The sequence below is a fragment of the Pseudorasbora parva genome, chromosome 13 (assembly GCF_024679245.1).
Source record: "Pseudorasbora parva isolate DD20220531a chromosome 13, ASM2467924v1, whole genome shotgun sequence".
NCBI classification, from domain to species: domain Eukaryota; kingdom Metazoa; phylum Chordata; class Actinopteri; order Cypriniformes; family Gobionidae; genus Pseudorasbora; species Pseudorasbora parva.
In genome coordinates this window covers 14,455,996-14,478,012 of record NC_090184.1, presented here as the reverse complement: position 1 = coordinate 14,478,012, position 22,017 = coordinate 14,455,996, and the positions used below count along the sequence as shown (strand labels likewise).

The following is a 22,017-nucleotide window of genomic DNA, read 5'->3' as shown; positions in this document are numbered from 1 at the left end:
TTTAGCTTTGGGCAGAGAGGGAAACAGGAAATGATGTAACTCACAGACCTTCGAGGAAATAGACGTCAAGCGTTCCTTTTCTGAGGCTTCAACCAACTGCTGATAGAGACCGGATCGAAAGCTGCTGCTGCGTTGGGCCGAACACGGCCTCCGCTGACGTCACACACAGGTAAGCTGTTTCACCCGGGGTGTGCTACACTAGGTGGGTCGAACGCTTCCCTCCTCTTTCCTCCAAACGACAGGGCGAGAGATACAGACAGGGGCGAACCTTTGAAGAACTCCACTACAGGTAATAATACACGTACAGCTGATTTCCTCCTACAGCAGCCAACTCCTCACCGTTAGTGCTTCCCACTATATCCACACTGTTCTTACTTGAAATTGTTTCCCACCACCGTCACGTGGGGACTGAAGGATCAGGGTGTCATTGACGGCATATCATTGGAGATGACTTCTTAACCCGCCTCAGTGCTTACTTGCTTCACAGGATTTTGTCAGGGCTGAAAGGTGGTTGTTGACAACACAGACAAAGCACCACACTGCAATTTTGAAGTGTATACACTCACAGCAAAGGACAAGGAATCACCCACTGCACTCCACACCCTCTTGGTGAATTTAGGGTCAAAACCCAGTCTGACCAAGGAGTCCTGGAAAACGTAGAGACACCGATGCAACAAATATTCAGGTTTACAAGTCGCTGCCACGACACCCCAACATCTTCTCTCGCTCACTGGTCCCGGCTCACCCACAATCCTCCTCCACGGTGGGGCCGCTCACACACAATGCCACAAACTCGAGATGATTATGCTACTGTACAATGGTTTTGGGGTACTCACACCGTTACTAACTCGAGGTCTCCTTTCCCTCCTCTTTCCAGCTCCTGGATACTTCTCCTGCTACCCGTGACCTGTCGAAAGGGCTTCCTTTGGCGATACTTCTGGTGAGTCTTCCTGTTTTCAACCGCTCAGAATTTGTTACACATGTCCATAGAGCATTTCACAGTTAGGTATACATCCCAATATTCTCAGCCCGGATTCTGTTTCTGCCAAACCCTTGTCTCCGTCTTCGCCCCGCCAACAATATCCTCCGCCTTCTTTCCGCTGCACTCGCCTAAATACTCCAACTCACTCACCGCATCAGCTCCAAAAAGACAACTCGCCCCTTCAGTTTCTGAGGCCCTCTTTATATTCCCCCTTCACTTCACACTGCCCAATCCGCGATCGCCCCGCTCGTCTATCCACATGAGATTGATAAAGCCCTCCCTGCGTCCCAATTCGCATACTATCCATCCTAAATAGTATTCGAAAATAGAATTAGTATGTCCCAAATCGTAGTATGTTGAAAAGAGTATTCCAAAGATTCCCGGATGGTTTACTATTTCCGGTCCGAATTCGTAGTATGGATCGATGGGCACTCTAACGGCTGATATTGCCCACAACACATTGCGGGTTGGACGAGGATTCGATTAGAACTACAAACGCGGATAAAATAACGTTAAAAAACTACAAACATGACGGCTATGCGAGTCAGATGGTTAAGTAGAGAAGTTTAGATAAAGGGGTTTGAGTGACCAGCTATCAATATTTAACCTGACAAAAATATATTTATTCAGTGTTGTCCACATTATATTTCACCTGTAGCAGCATTGTGAACGTTTTTAATGACACGTTTGGCCATTAACTTTTAAATGCATCATTATATTTAAACTGCAAACACATGAGGAGAGTCTCTGACCCACAAAGACCCAACGAGCGGCTACATTTCTCTCCGATAAGGCAGGAGATTAATCTGAACGTGGAGGATTTTAACTGTGACAAATCTGACGATAATTGACAGGGCAGCTAAACGGTGACGGGATACCACCTGACTAAGCGACAGAGTCTGTTAAAGATGGTGAAGTAGTATGTCCCGAAGCTTGCATACTTTTCTGCTACACACTCAAAAGTATATACCTTTTCTTCACAAAAAGAGTACATACTTTTAGGACATAGTATAAGTAGGCGAATTGGGACGCAGCACCTGATTTCCTTCCCCGGAGTTCGAAGCGACCGGTGTTTATGGATTATGGTCCGGGCGGAACCAATCTCCGTCATTTTTAGTTCCCCCCACTCCGTGACATTTCCATTGGGCGTATTTTCAATTTGAAAGGTAATGAAAATGCAGCTAATGTCTCAACCCATGTGTGTTGTTGACAATTTACAATTTCAATGCTGATCCAACATAATTTAAACATTGCAATTTCATTCTTACCTAAAATGGTGATTTGGATCAAAACTCCGATAGTATCAATGGGTGCGTATACATGCACGTTCTTAAGCCGATTATGCCCAATAAGCCGACCATGAACATGGTCATGTAAACGCGGTAACCTGTTTTCTTTTATCGGAGTAATGTCATAAACGGCGTAAGCATAAACCGGTCAGAACAGGTAGTTTTTTGCCTTTTACCTCGATTTCGCGCTGCATGTAAACAAATTAACCTGCTTTCTGTCGGCTTATTGAAGTGCGCATGTGTGATAGGTGACAAAAACGCAAATTTAGAGCAGATTTCAACGCATCCAGACAGAGCGAGCTAGCGTTTTGCATGAAATAAGGACATATATCACAAACGCAGACTCGTTTAAGACCCAGAAAATTGTAAAGATGTGTTATTCTCATCACATGTAGCAGACGTAGAAGAGGTTCAGTCAAAACGCTTCCTAACTGCATAAGGGATAATATCCGTAAATCTCCCGCTGACATGGGGAACGTCACATCACAACTGACGTAACATTTGAAAAACTGATATACGGATATACGGACATTATTATTTTTGACGGCACTACAAGGAAGTAACCCGGTTTATAAATAGTTATGTAAACGCGTTAATTTGCGTTGTCCGTTAACTGGTTTGCATGTAAACGGGGAAAACTGGTTATTTCAATAAGTTGATTTTTTGGAGTTATTCCCTTACGAAAGGAAAATATATTTACCAATATATTTCTTTAAATATATTATAATATATTGTAAATACATGGAATAATATATTGATGGTATTATACAATATATTATATATTCCTGTAATATATTGCAAAATATACAAATGATTGCTGCTTTCATATATTGCAATATATTGGAGAATATAAATATTAAATCCCATATATGTGAATATATTGCCTAATGTATTATTACATGATATTTTTCAATATACTGCAATATATTTTTGTTTCGTAAGGGTCAGCTTACTGGTGTGCATGTAAACGCACCCATTGTCACCATGCTATCTGCGGAACCATCCACAAATGCTGTCTCAGCATGCTCTTGGCCCAGAAATATGAGAAGGCAATCTTCGCTGTCAGATAAAGACAGGAAACACGTCAACCACATCCAGAAACGCATGGAAGGAATTGCATCTATTGCATCTAAAAGGATCCATGCAAACCGCTGGCGAAATAACATTACCCATAACCACCAAGGGGGCTTCCATGTAGTACGACAGTAGAGGCAACAGGAAAAGCAATCATCAAGAGCAGTCATGAGCGGTCATCAATTCCATTAGTTGTTTTTGCTAAGAGGTGATTTCTTCTCAAGTGTTTTCTTTCTTTTCAAATTACACCTGTCTGGAGAAGAGGAGAAAATAACCTAACCAGGAGCAAGGACATATAACAACATGCATTTTTAACTAGCTGGAATGATTGGTTGACTAAATGTATGTACCAGACTCAGAGTGATCAATCCTTGTGTGTAAAAAAGTGGACAGGGCATTTCTGTGACAGTTTTTATTTTGTGCCTTTTATCATAAATGTAAAATGTGTGGCATGTAGTGCATGTGCTTTGCCATGCACTGCTAACACTAGTCTGGCTTGAGGGATTTTAGTGCAATGTTTAATGTAATATTTCTTTTCTTTTTTGTTTGTTTGTATGCTTGATCTGCTCTCTTGATTGCCTAAGATAAATTCATCCTAAGGGAGACAATAAAACGGAAATAAAACGAAAAAAATAAAGGACTGCTGACACCTAAGAGAGAACTTCTAAAAGCAGTAAAAGTGCAAAACGACAATAACATCAAAATAAATAGTGTTCTGTTCTTTTAAGTTAAACAGTTTTTGGGTTTGTTTAACATATCTACATTTTCAGACAGAAGCTACTGGGATCTCTGCATTTCCAATATCCCCTGTAGAAAAAGCACCTTCACTGGGAACAGAAGTTGCTGGAACTGTGATGTAAGTCTTGGCAAAAGGGGAAAGAAGTGGGTACCATTTGAGCATTTTCTTTTCACCATTTCAGTGGACAGCTAGTGAGGGGAATAGAAGTGTCCTTTTTTACATGTTAATCCCTCATTCTATCCTATGCTGTACTTTTGGACTGGGTAATTGCTGATCCAGCAAAGGTTGCACCAAGGGGATCTTCCAGTGCAGTCTTTAGGTGGCTGTTCTTGATCAACTCTGTGTGCTTTATCTCTGTGAGGCAGTACACTCTAGAAGGTAATTCTTTCCCTCTGTGTATCTGCTTAAGAGGTTTTGCAGGATGGATGTCTTCATGTTAGCTATAGTTGTCGCGTCTTTCTTGTACAGTGTTATGCTCTGTTCATTCATGGATTTCAAGGGCACAATGAGTGACAGGGTGGTGCTTCTCATCAGACAGCACAGTGGTGGATTTTTGTACTATTTACTATTTCTTTGGCATCATGTCGCTATCCAGAATATTGATTTGATGGGCATTTTTGCACATCTCTGTGCTCAAGAGGACTGACCTTATAGCCAGCTGTTGCTTGAGATAGCGTTCCATCATTTCTATTGAGCTGTTCCATTGTGTAACAACATCCATGATAAGCTTATGTGATGCTATCTCTAGAATATTTTGCTTTGTCACGAGCAAAGCTTTTGCTGTGGCACTGTGGTGAATGAAAGCCATTATTTTTCTCACACGACCAAGCATGCGATTGACGCAGGAACATGAAAGCATGCTTGTGTGCACTAAACACTTAATATTAGGTAACAACTCTGGCTCACTCTCACCTCCATGTTGCATGCATTGTCTGTAACAACAGCAATGCTATAACCACTTCAGCTCTGCAGCATATTTTGCTTTTTTTTTGAGAATTAGGAATATCTGAATTTAAAAGAGCACCCTACCCACATACATTGGAGTAAATTGATAAAAATGGTCTCATTTTACAGAAAAAACTCTTATATGGAATATATGATATATGGAATATTGCATATATTATATTGTATCTATTCACAATCTTATGATAAACATAGATAAAAAATAAATATTTTGATTTATTTTTAATTAATTTGTTATTTAAAAATCTATATATTTTTATCATCTTGGGATCCAAGCTTTTTGGAAGTTTCTGTTGTTTCTATAAATTGGCTCTAAACAGGGGGAAAATAATTTTCTTGATATCTCCTTGCAAATAAACGTTATTGAGATTTATTTCACCAAAGTGTCTAACAACTCCTACTCATCTCCATTGACATAAACTGGCCACTAGGTAATCCGAAAGAAGACTTATTATTTTATTCTATGTAATATAAATGCAGAAGTTATTGGGTTATTAAGAAAGCTGAGGTTCTAATCTTTCAAATGATACCATATATGTCTAGTTTTGTGTTGCGCGAGTTATAGATTTTTTAAAAAGATTATGATGATGCAATTTTGGACCCACGTGTGGGTCCAAGGGGGGGTGCAGAGCTGAAGTGGATAAGCAGCCCTTTCAAGATTTCACTCTTGTAAAGCTGCTTTTAAAACTTAGGCTAGCAATCCAACCCAATGAACCAAGTGGTATTATAATTCATAACGGAAATGTGCTATATACAGTGGGCCAAAAAAAGTATTTTGTCAGCCACCAATTGTGCAACCACTTTAAAAGACGAAAGAGGCCTGTAATTTTATATCATAGGTACACTTCAACTATGAGAGACAGAATGAGAAAAAAATGTCCAGAAAATGTCAATAACAAAAGTTAATCTCAATAGTTTGTTATATACCCTTTGTTGGCAATGAAAAAGGTCAAATGTTTTCTGTAAGTCGCCACAAGATTTTTACACACTGTTGCTGGTAGTTTGGCCCATTCCTCCATGAGCAATGATGTTTTTGGGCTGTCGCTGGGCAACGCAAATTTTCAACTCGCTGCAAAGATTTTCTATGGGGTTGAGATCTGAAGACTGGCTAGGCCACTCCAGAACCTTAAGACCTTCTTCTTACGAAGCCACTCCTTTGTTGCCTGGGCGGTGTGTTTGGGATCATCGTCATGCTAGAAGACCCAGCCATGCTTTGACAACTCTTTGGTCTTGGCCATAGTGGAGTTTGGAGTCTGACTGTTTGAGGTTGTGAACAGGTGTCTTTTATACTGATATAGTTCAAACAGGTGCCATTAATACATGTAATGAGTGGAGGACAGAGGAGCCTCTTAAAGAAGAAGTTCCAGGTCTGTGAGAGCCAGAAATCTTGCTTTTTTGTAGGTGACCAAATACTTATTTTCCACCATAATTTGCATATAAATTCTGTAAAAATCAGATTTTCTGGATTTTTTTTTCTCATTCTGTCTCTCACAGTTGAAGTGTACATATGATATAAAAATACAGGCCTCTCGCATCTTTTTAATTGGGAGAACTTGCACAATTGGTGGCTGACTAAATACTTTTTTGCCCCACTGTAGCAATAGTGTCTGATTTGAGTGAGCACATTAGTTATCATAGTTGAAATGCAAAAGATGAACCTTCATCTCTTCCTCTTCATCTTAAAATACTGTGTAATTGCACTTCTCTTTGCAAAGAATGCTGTCCTGATGAAGCCTTGACAGTGTTTGTGTGTCTGTTGAAACAGTTAACCTCTAGACAGCGCTGGGAGATCCAGTGAGAGCGTGTTTGAATTTGCTGCAGTATTAATATGAATGTAATTTAGCAGAGGGAATGACAGCCACATTTGTATAGTGTTTGAGTGGGTCTCGACAGATACAAATAAAGTCACAATCAGCTCATGGAGCGAACTTGTCAATCATCTTGATAGATGATGCAGTGGAAACTCTGACCAATAAGAGGACAGTTGCACTTGGATGTGACTTACATAAACACATTTTGGTATGCAGTAAAATGTTGCTTTTTGAAAGCAAACCGAACCAATAAGAAAATGCAACTTTGTAACAAGTTAAGTCCCCGTTTCAGAAAAAAACAAACAAAGTGTGAAAACACCTATATTTTGAAATTTTGCTCTGCTACTGCTCTGGTATTTCTGTGAATGCACTTGTGATGCAGGTCCAGAGTAGGCCATGTACGTGTTGGTAGCTCAACTTATAAAACGGATGTCATATCTTAAAAAAAAGAAAAGAAAAGCGGAATAACTCTATGTTACATATCGTAACGTTTTTGCTTCGCAATATATCATACCACAAACATGAAGGTTACAAATGCTCATGCTATTCTAGTGGCATCTAAATGATGCATTTGCACACCATCCCCTTTGTGAGAGCTAATTAATCGTTTTGTAAAAGGTCTCATGTGTGATAACCTGAGGCAACATCACTAGTAATTTTTAATTCAGAGAGGATGTCAGAGATGGATTAGTCTTCGCCTCATTTGATCTTTTTGTCAAGCTGTGCCCATGAATTTGAATGTAGCATTATCTAGCCAAAATCTATATACGATTTTGGCAGAGTAACGAAGGTCAACTGACTACTAATGCAGCATATGCAGTATTTGAAATTCATTCAAAAACAATTATCAAAGACAGAAAGATATCTGGCTGCATAAGATTCACAGTCAGAATTAATTATTGCTTTTCCCTTCCCAAGTTCTGGATCCTTGGATGAATTGTTAATTTCCCACTGTTTTTCTGATGGAAATGAAGGTTCTGCAACATTTGTGCAACTTCCAGTTAAATGTTTCCTTGGAATCATCCACAGTAGGCTAGTCAAAGTGAATCCATATCAGTCATGTTAAATTATCTAAAAAGAAAATGCCAGGGCTACTTCAAATGAATATAACCTTGTGTCAATGAATCATTTCAATGTACCCACAATTATCATACTTTTAAAAAGCCTTACACTGTAATTATACACTCCACACTAATTTATCTCTGTCTGCTACAATTTGCTTAGCCTGGTGTGACCATATTGTGCAACATAGCAAACACACATTACAAAAAGGAGACAATGCTTTGATATAACTGCGGTTATCATCTCCAGATCAAGAGCTGAGCAGGCCAGCAGACTGGAATTAATACTGCATCCTATGTGCTGAATAAGGTTTTGAATTTACTTGAACAGCTCTGAGCCAATAGCTTTTAGACAAGCACAAAACATTTTCAGATGGTGAGCAATAGTATAAAAAAAGTGGGCAAACAGTTATAAGTAAGAATAATCAACCTTAAGTGATGTTTTATTAGCACATTTCGGGTGGAGCACATTTCAGCTAATTAAAGCTAATTAAACATGGGTGGAGCACATTAAATTCATCAATTTAATCAACGATAAGAGGTGTATATATACAGCAGATTTACCTCCTTTACGTTGATAGCTTGTTCCCTTCCGTTCAGTCACTCCGACTGATGAATGGGGGTTTCGCCTAGAAGCCAATCATCTTCGAGATCTTAGAAAACAGCCAATGGCAGTGCCAATGCCATGGGCATGCGAGATTTGCATGCGTAACTCTGCCTACCCACCTGGGTATATAAGGAAGTAGCTGGCATGATCGCATCATGTTTCTGCTTCGGAGCCAAGAGCATCTCTTCACTCCGGCAAGCCTGAATTCTGAAGTCCTCTCTTCAGTCTTCGAGATGAGCGGTTCTCCAGGGTGTTGGTGTAAAGGCGCGTTCCAGCAATCTCACATTGCCTGCCTGCTGATCTGTGCAGTGATCTGCAACAGCTGTGTGTGTTTTCCCTGGGCACTTCGGCACTCTGCAGAGCTTCCTCTCACAAAAAGAGCTTGCATGTGGCACGTCTTTTTCGAGACGGTTTGCCCACGCACTTCTGGGTGCGGTCGATATCTGTTGCTGTCTTTGGGACGCATTCACTGCTCGATGTGTTTGGGCTTCAGCATGTTTGGACAGAGTTTGTGGATGTGCTGTGTTCCCTCGGCGGGAACATGACCATCGCGATGCTGTGGTCGAGACTCAATGATCTCTGTAAAGAGAGAGAGTCCCCTCTGCCACACCCCGATCTATCCATCTCCGTGAGAGGTGGTACTTCGGCTGGTGGCCAGGGTGACCTGAGGGCGGTCCTGTGGTATTAAGAACCTCGACGATCATTCCTCGGACCACTCCCGCCCTCTTGCACATCGCTTCCAGCGAGTGTTGGACTGAAGCAGCGGGACGGTCTGCTGACGCCCCGTTCATTTCGTTCATACTCCAGATAGCGACGAGAGGTCGATTGCCGCATCTCAAGGTGGGTCCTTTGGGGATGACGATTTGGCTATGCTCTGCCTCCGGGTGTGGTAGCACTGTAGAATCTGACCTAGAGTTGACAGCCATTTTATCTCGGGCAGCCGCGAGCCTTGGGCTGGTGTGGAACTCCGCCCTGTCACGAGTGCTCGCGGTTGGGCGATTGGTTTTTGAAGGTGGCACCCGACAGCTGCGGGCCCCGCCCCCAATGCCATTTCGCTCCCGAGATGCATGAGGAGTGCATGCGGTCCGGGAGATCCCCGAGACCCACACGCCCGCTGGGTCAGGAGATGTCCACAGCTGTGGTCCGGGAAAGACAATTGGCCTTACTTGGTTGATGTGGGAAGACTGCCTCCTCGACTCGCCCATATCCCAGGTTGGCCTTATCGGCGGCACAGTCGAGGACCACTCGGGCCATCATTACAACAACACAGAAGCCTGTCCCATCTAATGCACTTTCCTCTGAGCGACCTCTAGTGGCTCAAAATATCCAGGTACACATTCTGGCAGGTGTAGATGTTGATTTATCATTTATTCTCTCTATACCCTGTGTCAGATGGAAACCATCAAATGGACTACAGGGACTTTTCAGTCATTAAAAAAAAAAAAAAAAATCATCCTGTTTACTATCTTTTTCTGAATTTTTCGATTGCTTTTTCCCATTTCATGAATATAATTTGTTCAGCCTTCCCCCATAGGCACCACAAGCTTAATGATTATGTGGCAATCATAGCGGAGCTTGTACTGTTTTTTTACACATCATAAACTCTTCTCTGTAAAGTGTGCTGTCCGTAATCACCCAGTGGAATCATTGTGCTTACTCAATACGGATCTCCACATCAGGGTTTTCTTTGGCTGCAGGAATATTTTGTGCACAGTTTGCAGGTCATTGGCACATTCCACAGTTTTGTAACCCCAGATTAACCTTTTAAGATGAGATAAAACGAAGACAGGGTGCTTGGCTTGCAAAAAATTTACATAATTTCTGCTATCAAAGTGATCCATCAAGATAATCTGGGTTCAGACCAAAATTCCAAGGCCGGAGCCCTCCCCTGAACAGCAAATACGCATGACCTTTACTCTATTTAATTTGTAAGTGTAAACTTGTGATTAATCTCTTAAAAAATTCTAACTATTATGACTTAACAGGGTTATTTTCAATGAACCCCATATAAAGTATTTCAATAAAAAAAAAGAAAAGAAAGTACTGTGCTATTGGAAGGACTTTTCAATTATTATAATTTTAAAGTTTATTACACTAAACCACCACTTTTAGGAATGCTTTCCTTTTTTTAAATGCATAATTAATTGCAATTTGTTTTGTTTTTATAAATGCATGTAAACTTATTAGAGCACGTTCATATTATTCCAAGGCACAGAGCCGATCCTGACCTCCCTGGGGCCCTAAGCAAAATTCTGCTAAGGGGCCCTCCTACCTGACCCGTGAGCTATGTAAACCATTTGCCATTGCCATGCAGTTACACCTGACACCCCAGTGCTCCCAATACAATCCTCCCTCCTTTGAACAAAACAGTCAAAGAATGAGGTTCAAACTAACAATATTTATTGAAGAGTATTTTCTATAGAATCTAGATAGATAGTACTTGCTGAAGACGGCTTTACTGTTGGTGAATCAGGCTGTACTGGGTCTGTGCTAGTACTGGCTGAGGCTGGTTGTGGATCATCTGGGTCTGTGCTAGTACTGGCTGAGGCTGGTTGTGGATCATCTGGCTCTGTGCTTGTACTGGCAGATGATCCAGCATCTCCTGTACTTACAAACTTAAGCATAGCACCTGCAAATTATAGATAACACATTTTATAAGCTGCATCAGACCCATTCAAACTGGATCCATCAGATTTCCTTTTATACATTTTCAAATATAAAATACTATTTATACTATGTATACTACTTGGCTCTTGTAATATTTAGAATCTAAATATTCAAGACATTGTTACAAGAAAAAATTCCATACATAGTATCAAGAATTCACATGGTAAATAATGAACATTTAATTATTGATATTAAAAATGAAAAAATTGTGAATGAATAAAAGCTAAAATGGCTTGCCATAGCATGCTAATGTGTTTTATATTATGCATGTTAAAGCAATATTTGATTTATGGTTATTATTTACTGAGGGATGTGCATCCATATTGACCAGTATGTCCAGCTAATTAATATCAACATTTTAAATTCAATATAGCCTATAAATCAATAGTCAATCAATGTCAAATTGTCAATACATTGCTTTCCATCTTGCATAATTTGTGCAGTAATTTAAAGTTATAACTAAACATTGACTAAGACTAGATATGCTTTCACTGCCTATGTGTACTTATGATGAGGAGGAGGACCATCACACCCATATATTGTTCTGTCGGTCTGCTGGAAATTGCACGTTTCATCTCGTGCACGCGCATATGAACGCATGTTCATGCGTGATGCGGATCTTTTCCGAACTGCAGTAAACAAACACCGCTGCCCTTTGTCGTTTATCAAAAAAAATAAAATTCTTAGGCACAAAGACACAGAACAGCCCTGAAAGCGGCTGGGATTAGCTAACTAGACAGACCAAGGGATGCATAGCCCACCTGTCCATCTTAGCAAGACAACAGAAGAGAGATGCACATCATCTTAACTTCAGGGTACTGTTATATGCTGACATCAAACTTGGAGAGGAGAGAACACAAGTTGACCTGATTGCCTTTTCTGCAGTTCACTCTCATGGTTTTTTTTCCCTCTTTTCCTGGCCAGAAGTATAAGTTCCCTTAAATATTTCATCATTGTTTACAACATTGATTGACACGAGGGGGAGGCGGGGCCTTGAGAGCGTGTAGGGCTGTTCGGCTCTGCCAAGGCAACATGCAAAAATTTGGAAAAACAAGCAATTTATTATAAAGTGCCCAATGATATTGGCTCTCAACACCCAACAAAGGCTCATGGGAGATCATCTCCCCACATTTCTGCAAAACTCTAAAAACATGTAACAGGGTTCTTAGATGGGAAGGAAGGAGGCGGGAACCAGCAAACGTTGGACAACTTTTATTAAATAACCAAAACGAAAGTAAACCGCAGGCAGCCCCTCACGGACGACTGCCCGCACACACATAACAAAAGATAAACAAAACTCAACGTAAAGTTCAGGCCTGGTCCTCTCTCCTCTTCCACTGTCTTTGCTCCTCCCTTTATACTCTTGTCACTCCACCATGGTGAGACGAGACCGGTGTGTCGCGCAGCTGGCGCTCATTACCACTCGCCACTGGACCACTCTCACGGTCCCTCGCCTCGCTGCTTGCCACAACATACATACAAATCACTGCATTTCCACCTTGAACTTACTTTTTTTCTTCTTTGTGCAGTCGAGTCAGATTGTTGTGATGTGCCAGGACAATGGCGCTGGAATTTTTAGCCACGCATCCAAACTCTGCCTGAGAGGCACCAAATAACAACAGTTTTTAGACAGATGGAGAGATGGAGTCGGTGTTTCCACATAGGGAGCTTCGCGACCTGATCTGGTGGCTAAGGCCTTGAGACACCTGCCTTGCATTGGAGGCCTGGAATAATATCGTTATTTGGTTGAGGAAGTTTTTGTGACCTCATAACCTCTGCATTTCCTAAGCTACGGGTGTGCTGCAGCCAAGCACAAGGAATTGATAGACTCACTTCCATAATACTTAAACTGCTTTAGCTCGATGTATGGCTGTTGTTTGAGCGGGAATCAAATGCACCATCTGTATCACCTGTCAGGGACCCCGTTTGGGATTCTCATTGCTGTTTGGTGAACAGGCAGCTTTTTTTGTTATTTTTTTACTGCCGCTACTGAGCAAAATCCCTCATGGTGTCGCTGCATAGCAGGAAGATAGGGCGTTGAGAAAGCATCCTTTATACCCACAATTCTGAGCCAAACGTAATGCTCCAGGACCCCCTAAGTGAACATCGCCCGACCACATGACCTTCGGAAACGGTCACAGAGTGCAGTTTCTGCATAAGTGCTTGGTCGGGACTACCCTCATGCATGTAAATGGCAGGCAGAGTGAAGGCAACCTGTTCAACAGTGCTGTAAGCTTTCCATCATGGATGAGATGAACTTGTATGCCTTGTACGGGCACCTCAGATGGTTTCTAACTGCACACGCTTGGAGCAAGAGGAATCAACTTAAGCCTGATGTTTGCAGTTTCCTGGGAAAGTACAGCAGCCATCTTAGCGTCTGTCTCAGTCTACGCAACTCACCTTCTGATGTAAAATCCATCCGTTAGCCTAAGGACGGAATCTAACGGCCTGGTCGAAGGACTTCTGCGTGTAAGACTTTTCAGCATTTCTGTTAAATTCATTTAATTATTGATATTGAATTTCAAATTTGACTCCATGAATAAATTTGATCTGACTCCAATTATATTTGACTTCATTACATTTGTTATGTTTGTATCTTAACAGCTGATTATTATTTGAGTTGTGATTTAATTTAGATTGTCAATTTCCTTAGTATCTCTGATTCTCAAATCTTTGTTCACCAAGGGACCCGATATCGCTCAGAGACTGAATTATCGCAAAATTAGTTAATTAATAACATTAAGTCACGGACACAAACCGGACAGTTCTGATATTAGTCAGAGGATTGCAGAGTGAATATTTTACCTTTAAGTGGTTGCCCCTGTTCACTCAACAAAAAGCGTAATGGGAACAATAGTAAAGGGAACTGCAACTTTCTAATACAGTGATAGTCAGAAATCAGATTATCTCTAATGCTGTTCCTCATGCTCAAGTCATTGAGTCCTACAGTTTAATCTATCCTGGCTCCAAATTTGCGGTGATAAAGAAATCCACATTGATCTATACTAGAAGAACGGTTTCAGAATAATACAAGATAAATCACAGTTGCCTTTTTTTTGGCCAGACAGAACTTAAATAACACAATTAAACACGAATCCATAGTAAACAACTGTCAGCATATAAATATGCATACAAAGTAATATGAAAATAGTTTCAAAGAGTCATGATATCTGGCACAATACATCCATAGTGAGTTCCACTAGGGCATGAACACAACATGGCATGGGGGATCTGGCTACAGAATGTTCCCAAATGGCAGATCTGCTACCCTTCCTTAAATACCTAGACCAGAACAAAGGATTGTAAATATTTGCAACCACAACACCTGGTTTCGGGTGAGAGGTCTAAGATATCTTTGAAGAGACCTGAGAAGGAGAAGCCCAGAATTCTCGTTTCAAACTTTCTCATCTTACTAGTGACTAGTGAAATTAAGACCAATTTACCAATCGCACTAAGACCTTTAAAAAGACTCGAAACATGAAAGGAATAAAACAAAAGAATCACTAAATACATAATCTGTGGTATATCTGCATTCTGTGCCTTGAATCAGGGGAGGGAGAGGGGAAGGTTTTGGGCAGTGCAATGTCCTCAGTCTTTCTTTGAGATCTTCTCTCCAGATTAGTGAGTTTTATTGCTTTATTGCAGGGCGTTGGATCTCAGCTTTTGTCTTAGAAGTTAAACCAGTCCTTACAGCATCTCACCCTTTTCGTGAGTGCAGAATGATCAATTCCTTGATGGGGAACCGTCTGACTCATCCATGAACTCAACCGGGAGAGACGAGAGAAAAGGTGGCAACCGGCAGAAATCCCTCCATTTGTACCCTCAAATCACCAAGGCATTGTGCATAGTAACAGAAAGACCAGGATTGGGAGCAACCAAGGTGACGTTCTGCTTAGAAACGATAGAAAGTTGCAACTGCAACGTTCTTATGGCCATGCTCTCACGATGAGTGCATTCACACTGCACAAAAGCTGCTACAGCAATGGGATGGCCCAAAATGCACCAGCGAACATTACAATCTAATGGAGACAGAGACTATTCTTCATCTGTGTTTGTTCTTTAAAAATGTCTCCTTTATAGAGAAACTCTCTTGTTAGAAAATTCTTTTTTGGGATTTTCACTTTCTAGTTGCTCATTGATGGGTCCAGGGGAACTCTATTGCACTTATCTGTGCATTTGAGAAAAAAACTGCTGAAATGCACGAAGGAATCCAACAAAGCTGCTAGATAGAGCTGAATAGAGAGAGATAATCACAGACACGTATTCTTGAGGCTGGAGAACATATCCGAATGAGAGGATGCACCTCATCTCCTTTAATGTCCAGGGGATGCATATTCCACTCGCTAATTTTCATGAGCCTTTTCTCAAAGTATCAGAGGTGTTTGGGGCTCCCAAGTGCGACCCTCATACTTTGAAGTGACTGACAGATAGGGAACTGTTTATTTTCAAACGTGACAGAGCATCAACCGTTTAATGCCAGTCAACTGGGGATTTCATTTCCGAACTGTCAGGATATGTACATGATATGCATCTTTCAGGACATCTTCAAGATTAGCGGAGGTGAAAAGGACACGCTTGCTACATTCATCTGTAAACTATAAAAAAATTCTCATTCAAGAAATTAGATGAGAATATCACAACTTTCTGACATTCACCTTGGCTCATGGCATTGTGAAATTCATTTGCGTCACACTATTCCTCTCAAAGCAGTTTAGGGTGTGTATGGCATAAATATTACATTCATCCCTGACCTCTCAGTACCAGAAGCATTGTACTTGAAGCCATCTTTCTGGAGAGTGAATGCTGAGATGGAGGCATAGGTTACGAGAGTCTAGGTGGAAGAAGCTCAGTGGTTGCCTGTTTTGTCTGAGGAGAACAACAGGTAGTCTTCGACAATGACAGGATTGATTTTTTTCCTACATGAGAGACAGGCCTAAGGGAAAATAAGCTGAAGCAGAGTTCACGCTTAAGAGTTTCAAGAAAGTTCGCTCCAGGCATTGCCTAAAGACATTTCAGTAGATCTACTTATATATCTTATGTCTGGATTAATTATTAATGTCTTCTCTATTTTGCAGTAGAGATGATTGTTCGGATAACACAAAGGTTAGATGGTTCAATACCATTTATCATTCTCAGTTGAGATTAGAAGGTCAGACTGATGGCATTTAATAACATATGATAATGGACCTTGATAATGGGTTTGTTTCTTTGCTGTCTGCTTGTTCTACTTAGGTGGTATTTAATCATTTCACATGGTATGACTTACTGCACCATAAGACAAACAGAGAAGTTTTGATGAATATCTATGTTGCTCTGTAAACAAGCACCTTAAATGCATCAAGCAGTCCATAGAACAGACTGAAATTTCATTATTCAATGATAATTCATTCTGATTTGAACATTTTAATTGACAGTTTGAGTAAAAAATGTGCAATCCTATTATGCTTCCAGGAACAGGGACAGAAAGCTATTTTATTAGTGGAACATTTTTAGGTGTAGCCAATTACACACAGGCACTAATTCTGGCATATTAATGACCCATCAAAATGTACCATGTATTTTGCAAAGGTGAATTAATAACTTGGAGAATCCAATGGAAATAACCGCTTTTAAATGTCTTAAAAGCTTTTGACTCATACAATAATTATACTGTGAAGCCATTCAATTATACACTACCGCTCGAAAGTTTTGGGGTCAGTAAGATTGTTTTTTTGTGTGTGTTTTTTCTAAAGACTTTTAGAAATAATTTTATATGAATATAAATGTGTGCCAGCAGTGTGTTTACAAAACCACCCTATGCAGAGATGGCAAAAATACACACATCCTTCACTCAAGTGGAAGTAAAGATACTCATGTTTAAAAGACTCGATACACAAAAAGTACACTCCTTTTCTTTTCTTTTTTTAAACTAAAGAAGTATGGACTCTGACATGTACTCAAGTAAATACTTAAATTGTGTTTAAGTGTCACACTAAGTAACTGGACCTCACATCATATTCATTAATTAATATAAAGTAACTTAGATTTCAAATTTTAGTAACAAATAAATACATCCAGACTGAACAACCACCATGTAGAACAGGCCCAGACTAGGACAACATTTCAGGCTGGGAAATATCACACTCATCCAGGACATCCCATACACCACCAAACAGACTCTATTTTTGTATAGCCATCACATAAAAAAAAGGTTTAAATCCTTAATCCCAGGGTAGTGCAAAATATTGAAAAGTTATCTCATGAACTGCATCTTTAATTCCATTTTCCTTTTCAGTCTCTTCATTTTCCGTACATCTCTCTGCCTCTCAGTTTCACTCTACTTTTTTTGAAAATGTTCTTGTACATGTCACTTTTCATCAGCATGTCTAATGTTATAAGCAGTTTTAGAACATATTTTTTTGCATATAATATACATTTATTTTAGTTACATTTAATGTTACAATAATACAGTGTTATTGTTTTATCTTAAAATGACTTAAATATTCTAGCTTGAACAAAATATGGTTAGTGTAGCAAAGTCATAATTTGTGGTTACCATGGTTTAACTACAGTGGGGTTAAAAAATATTTTGTCAGCCACCAATTGTGCAAGTTCTCCCACTTTAAAGTTACAGGCCTCTCTCATATTTTTATCATATGCACTCTAAAAAATAATTCAGTGGCTTAGTAAATATCACAGTAGCCTAATAATTAACTTTATTAACTTAATAAAATCTCTCAATATCATTTACTTGATGGTTTTAGTTAAACATACCAAAATTATTGACTAAAAATCCAACAGTTAATTTGTCTAAAATGTATAGTTATATTTAAGTTTTTTCACTAAAATAATTTAGTATTCAAATAACCAATTATTTATTTTAAATATACCTAATACATTTGTGAAATTTATAAATAATTTATTTGACGCGACGACAGCTCGACGGTTGAGCGAGTGCGGATATTTGAATTCTCCTCAGTCACCAGAGCAGTTTCTTCTTCTCAGCGTCACAGAATTGGGGCATTTCCTCTGTTAAATTCAAGTTTGTATGTTGTTTTTTTTTAATCTAAATAATCATTACTGTGCTAAAAGGCATTTTATTTAATTCAAAACAACATACAGGGACAGTGTGAGTCACCTTAAGTTAACGTGTGGCGTTGGTCTTTGAAACGCCTGCTGTGTTGCTCAAAACACACAACTTTAATTTGTAAAGATAATGAATTTGCATGATAAAATCTTATTAAAACTGGGCACTGTTTGTTTATTGTCAGGTTATGGAGTCTGGCGCCTCGCAGCATCTTTCAGCTACGAATGAAACGCAGGACAGCGGTCTCAAGTTCAAAGTCCAACCGCAGACCGCTAACATTACGTTAGTCCATCTCAGACTCGAGAAACAGCGCTGATACGGTGGAAATGGGAAAACAGACCGGTTGATTACACTTGAATTACTTTTAAATGTTTAATTTTTACTTCTAAAATGTTTGTTACATGAGTTTAAATGTTGTAAAATAACTGTTATTCTTTACATGTCAAAACAGTAATATGCTGTAACGTTATTGCTGTACACGTCGACAATAAAGGCCATGTCATGTATAAGTGTGTTTGTGTGGACTGTGGAGTAACGTTATTTTACAAAGGTTTAGAGGAAATTAAAGTTATACTATACAAGTTAGTAATTTCCATAAATAAAAGCTGTTCGTATTAGTCATAAATATTGGTTTTTAAATGCTTTTTACCCATTGTTTTCTACTTAATTGAATTTGTTAATGTAACAAATGGTTACTCAGATCTACTTAATTTTTTTACTTACATCTACTCAGTTCATATGGTGTCTATAATTGATTTCACTGCTTTAAAATTTACTCAATTTTTTTAGTGTAAAAATGTTTCACCAAAAAAATTGAGTAAATCATAGTATAAGTTTTTAGAGTGTGTACACTTAGACAGAGTGAGAAAAAAACCTACAAAAAAAGCAAGATTTCTAGCTCTCACAGACCTGTAACTTCTTCTTTAATAGGCTCCTCTGTCCTCCACTCATTACCTGTATTTGAACTCGTTATCAGTATAAAAGACACCTGTCCACAACCATGAACAGTCATACTCCAAACTCCATACTTTTGCTGCGTCCCAATTCGCCTACTTATACTACGTCCTAAAAGTATGTACTCTTTTTGTGAAGAAAAGGTATACTTTTGAGTGTGTAGCAGAAAAGTATGCAAGCTTCAGGGCATACTACTTTGCCATCTTTAACGGACTCTGTCGCTTAGTTACGTGCATCCCGTCACCGTTTATCTGCCCTGTCAATCATCCTCAGATTCGTCACAGTTCAAATCCTCCACATTCAGATTAATCTCCTACAGTATCAGAGAGAAATGTAGCCGCTCGTTGATCTGCCATGTGTGGGTCTTTGTGGGTCAGAGACTCTCCTCATGTGTTTGCAGTTTAAATATATACGACAATTCACCATGACGTCACAACAGTAATAAACGCTCTTCCGGGTGGCAAAAGCCGAAGCGTTCCAATGTAGTTAGCTAGTAAATTGTTTGGGATTCAGACAGTTAACATGATTAATGAGGGACTGATTAACTAATTCAGTAGATAGCGATACATGAAATGCCTAACCTTGCTCCAGAAGATGTAGCGCTAGTCTAATACCATAATTTTTAAATGAGCCTCTGCCTACCATTGAGTAGTTATTTTAGTAAATGTTGCTGTATGACTTACAATATGTTAGGCTATCGTAGATGGTCTATTTCCCTGTTATATAACTCAAAAGGCTATGATGGTTTTCTGTTGCTCGGTCGGGGTCGGATCCGATGGCACAGACGTGAGCTTCTGACGGTCAAAAGGATAGCGTGCTGTAGACTAGCGCTACTCCGCTAACATTAGGCATTCACTCAAACTAAACTCGCGGTGATGATGAAGTCAGTGTGGTTCACGCATCAATCATCCATCAGCCTACAACTATGTTTTGCTTTTCCTATTTCTTCCATTGCCATTCGATCAGTAGCCTACATGACACTTTTACTTCAGGCAGTGACTGGCAATGAGTTCGATCTTGAAAAGAGATCTAAAGTTTACTAATATTAGTCTTGAATTTCCCCAGCTGAACATAATTATGCTCTGCTATGATTTTGTAGATGGACCGTTTTGAGAATACTTCTCTGTAGCGCCACTTCTGACGACGTCCACATGCTTTAGCCTCCTCACCCACAGGTTTTGCTGGATATATTTACTTATTTCTGAATGAAATCGATACAATCCTACACCTTTTGCTGCATATCTGACGGCGTAACCCCAAACACAACACGTTTTCGTCATAGTTTCAACTTTAATCAACAACAATGTTCTTAACTCTGTATACAGTAGCCGGCTGGATCTCTTCAGTTTGTCAGTAGAAGCCGCCTGCGCTCTGCCACCCGGAAGAATCCTGGTGCCGATTGTTTACAAACATTCTGAAATGGTCTATAATGATGCATTTAAAAGTTAATGGCCAAACGTGTCATTAAAAAGGTTCACAATGCTGCTACAGGTGAAATATATTGTGGACAACACTGAATAAATATATTTTTGTCATATAAATATATTTGGTCACTCAAACCCCTTTATCTAAACTTCTCTACTTAACCGTCTGACTCGCACATCCGTCATGTTTGTAGTTTTTTAATGCTTTTTATCCGCGTTTGTAGTTCTAATCGAATCCTCGTCCAACTCGCAATGGGTTGTGGGCAATATCAGCCGTTAGAGTGCCCATCGATCCATACTTCGAATTCGGACCGGAAATAGTAAACCATCCGGGAATCTTTGGAATACTCTTTTCAACATACTACGATTTGGGACATACTAATTCTATTTTCGAATACTATTTAGGATGGATAGTATGCGAATTGGGATGCAGGGTTAGTTAATGACCTACAGAGAGCTGGGACCAAAGTAACAAAGGCTATTTAACAAAAAATTACAACTATAGTTAAAATAACGTCTATCCCTATGCAGCATATATTTTCTTGTGCGGTTGGCATGCTGTCACATTTGCCACATGAGCACCAGTCCTGTACAACAATTAATAAGTGAACTTTTCAACAAATTAATAAATTGATCAAATAAACATTCAAAAACATCCTGGTTAATTTTTTAAAGTGGTTTCTTCTGCCAGAGTCTCTCCTTTATCAGTGTCCGATTCCATTTCATACTTATAGGGCTGAACACCACTATTTTTGTTGACAGTCAAATTGCTTTTCCTAATTTCCAACTATCATAGTTATATGAAGCATAGATGTAAAGGCCTCACCCTATTCTGGAAACAGGGTTGGGAGCAGCATCTTATTAGCATTTAAAAAGCGACAAAAAAAAAAAAAAAAAAAAAAAGCCACACAAAGTTTTTTCTCCCACCCAAACATTGGCATGTTTAACATGGTATAATAAATGATCTGTAGTGTATTTTGAGCTGAAACTTTACACACATTCTGGGGACACCTGAGAAAAATATAACATAGTTGTAAAAAGGGTCGTAATAGAGCCATTGTAAGTTGTTAAATGCTATTTACACATTGCAAATAATTGCAGATAATGGCAGGAATTTGTATTATAAATAAATAAAATACAGTAAGAATTGTGGTATCTTTCAGGATTTTAGAAAGTAATAAAGCTCACGAGATGGGAGTAGCAAACTTCTTCCATCTTATTAACTCTTCACTTCTTTTCTTACACACATTATATCAGAAACTATTAAAACCCTTTTATAAAGAACAGAAAATTACAGAAAATTACATTAGATTTAAATAAAATAATATTTCAACCAACTATGCTTCTAAACATTACGTTTAGGTCTATTGGTATGAGTTT

General features: G+C 39.4%; 1 long non-coding RNA gene across 1 annotated transcript in view; it reads left to right on the top strand.

Annotated features, from left to right (window-relative positions):
• The window catches only part of LOC137038092 (uncharacterized), a 34,576-nt gene extending 15,837 nt beyond the window's left edge, over nt 1-18,739 (top strand). Inside the window, exons 2-4 of the long non-coding RNA XR_010897372.1 lie at nt 878-940; nt 4,116-4,201; nt 18,444-18,739. This is a non-coding gene — a long non-coding RNA (uncharacterized lncRNA). The remainder of the gene's footprint in view (nt 1-877; nt 941-4,115; nt 4,202-18,443) is intronic.
• Nucleotides 18,740-22,017: the final 3,278 nt, after the last annotated feature.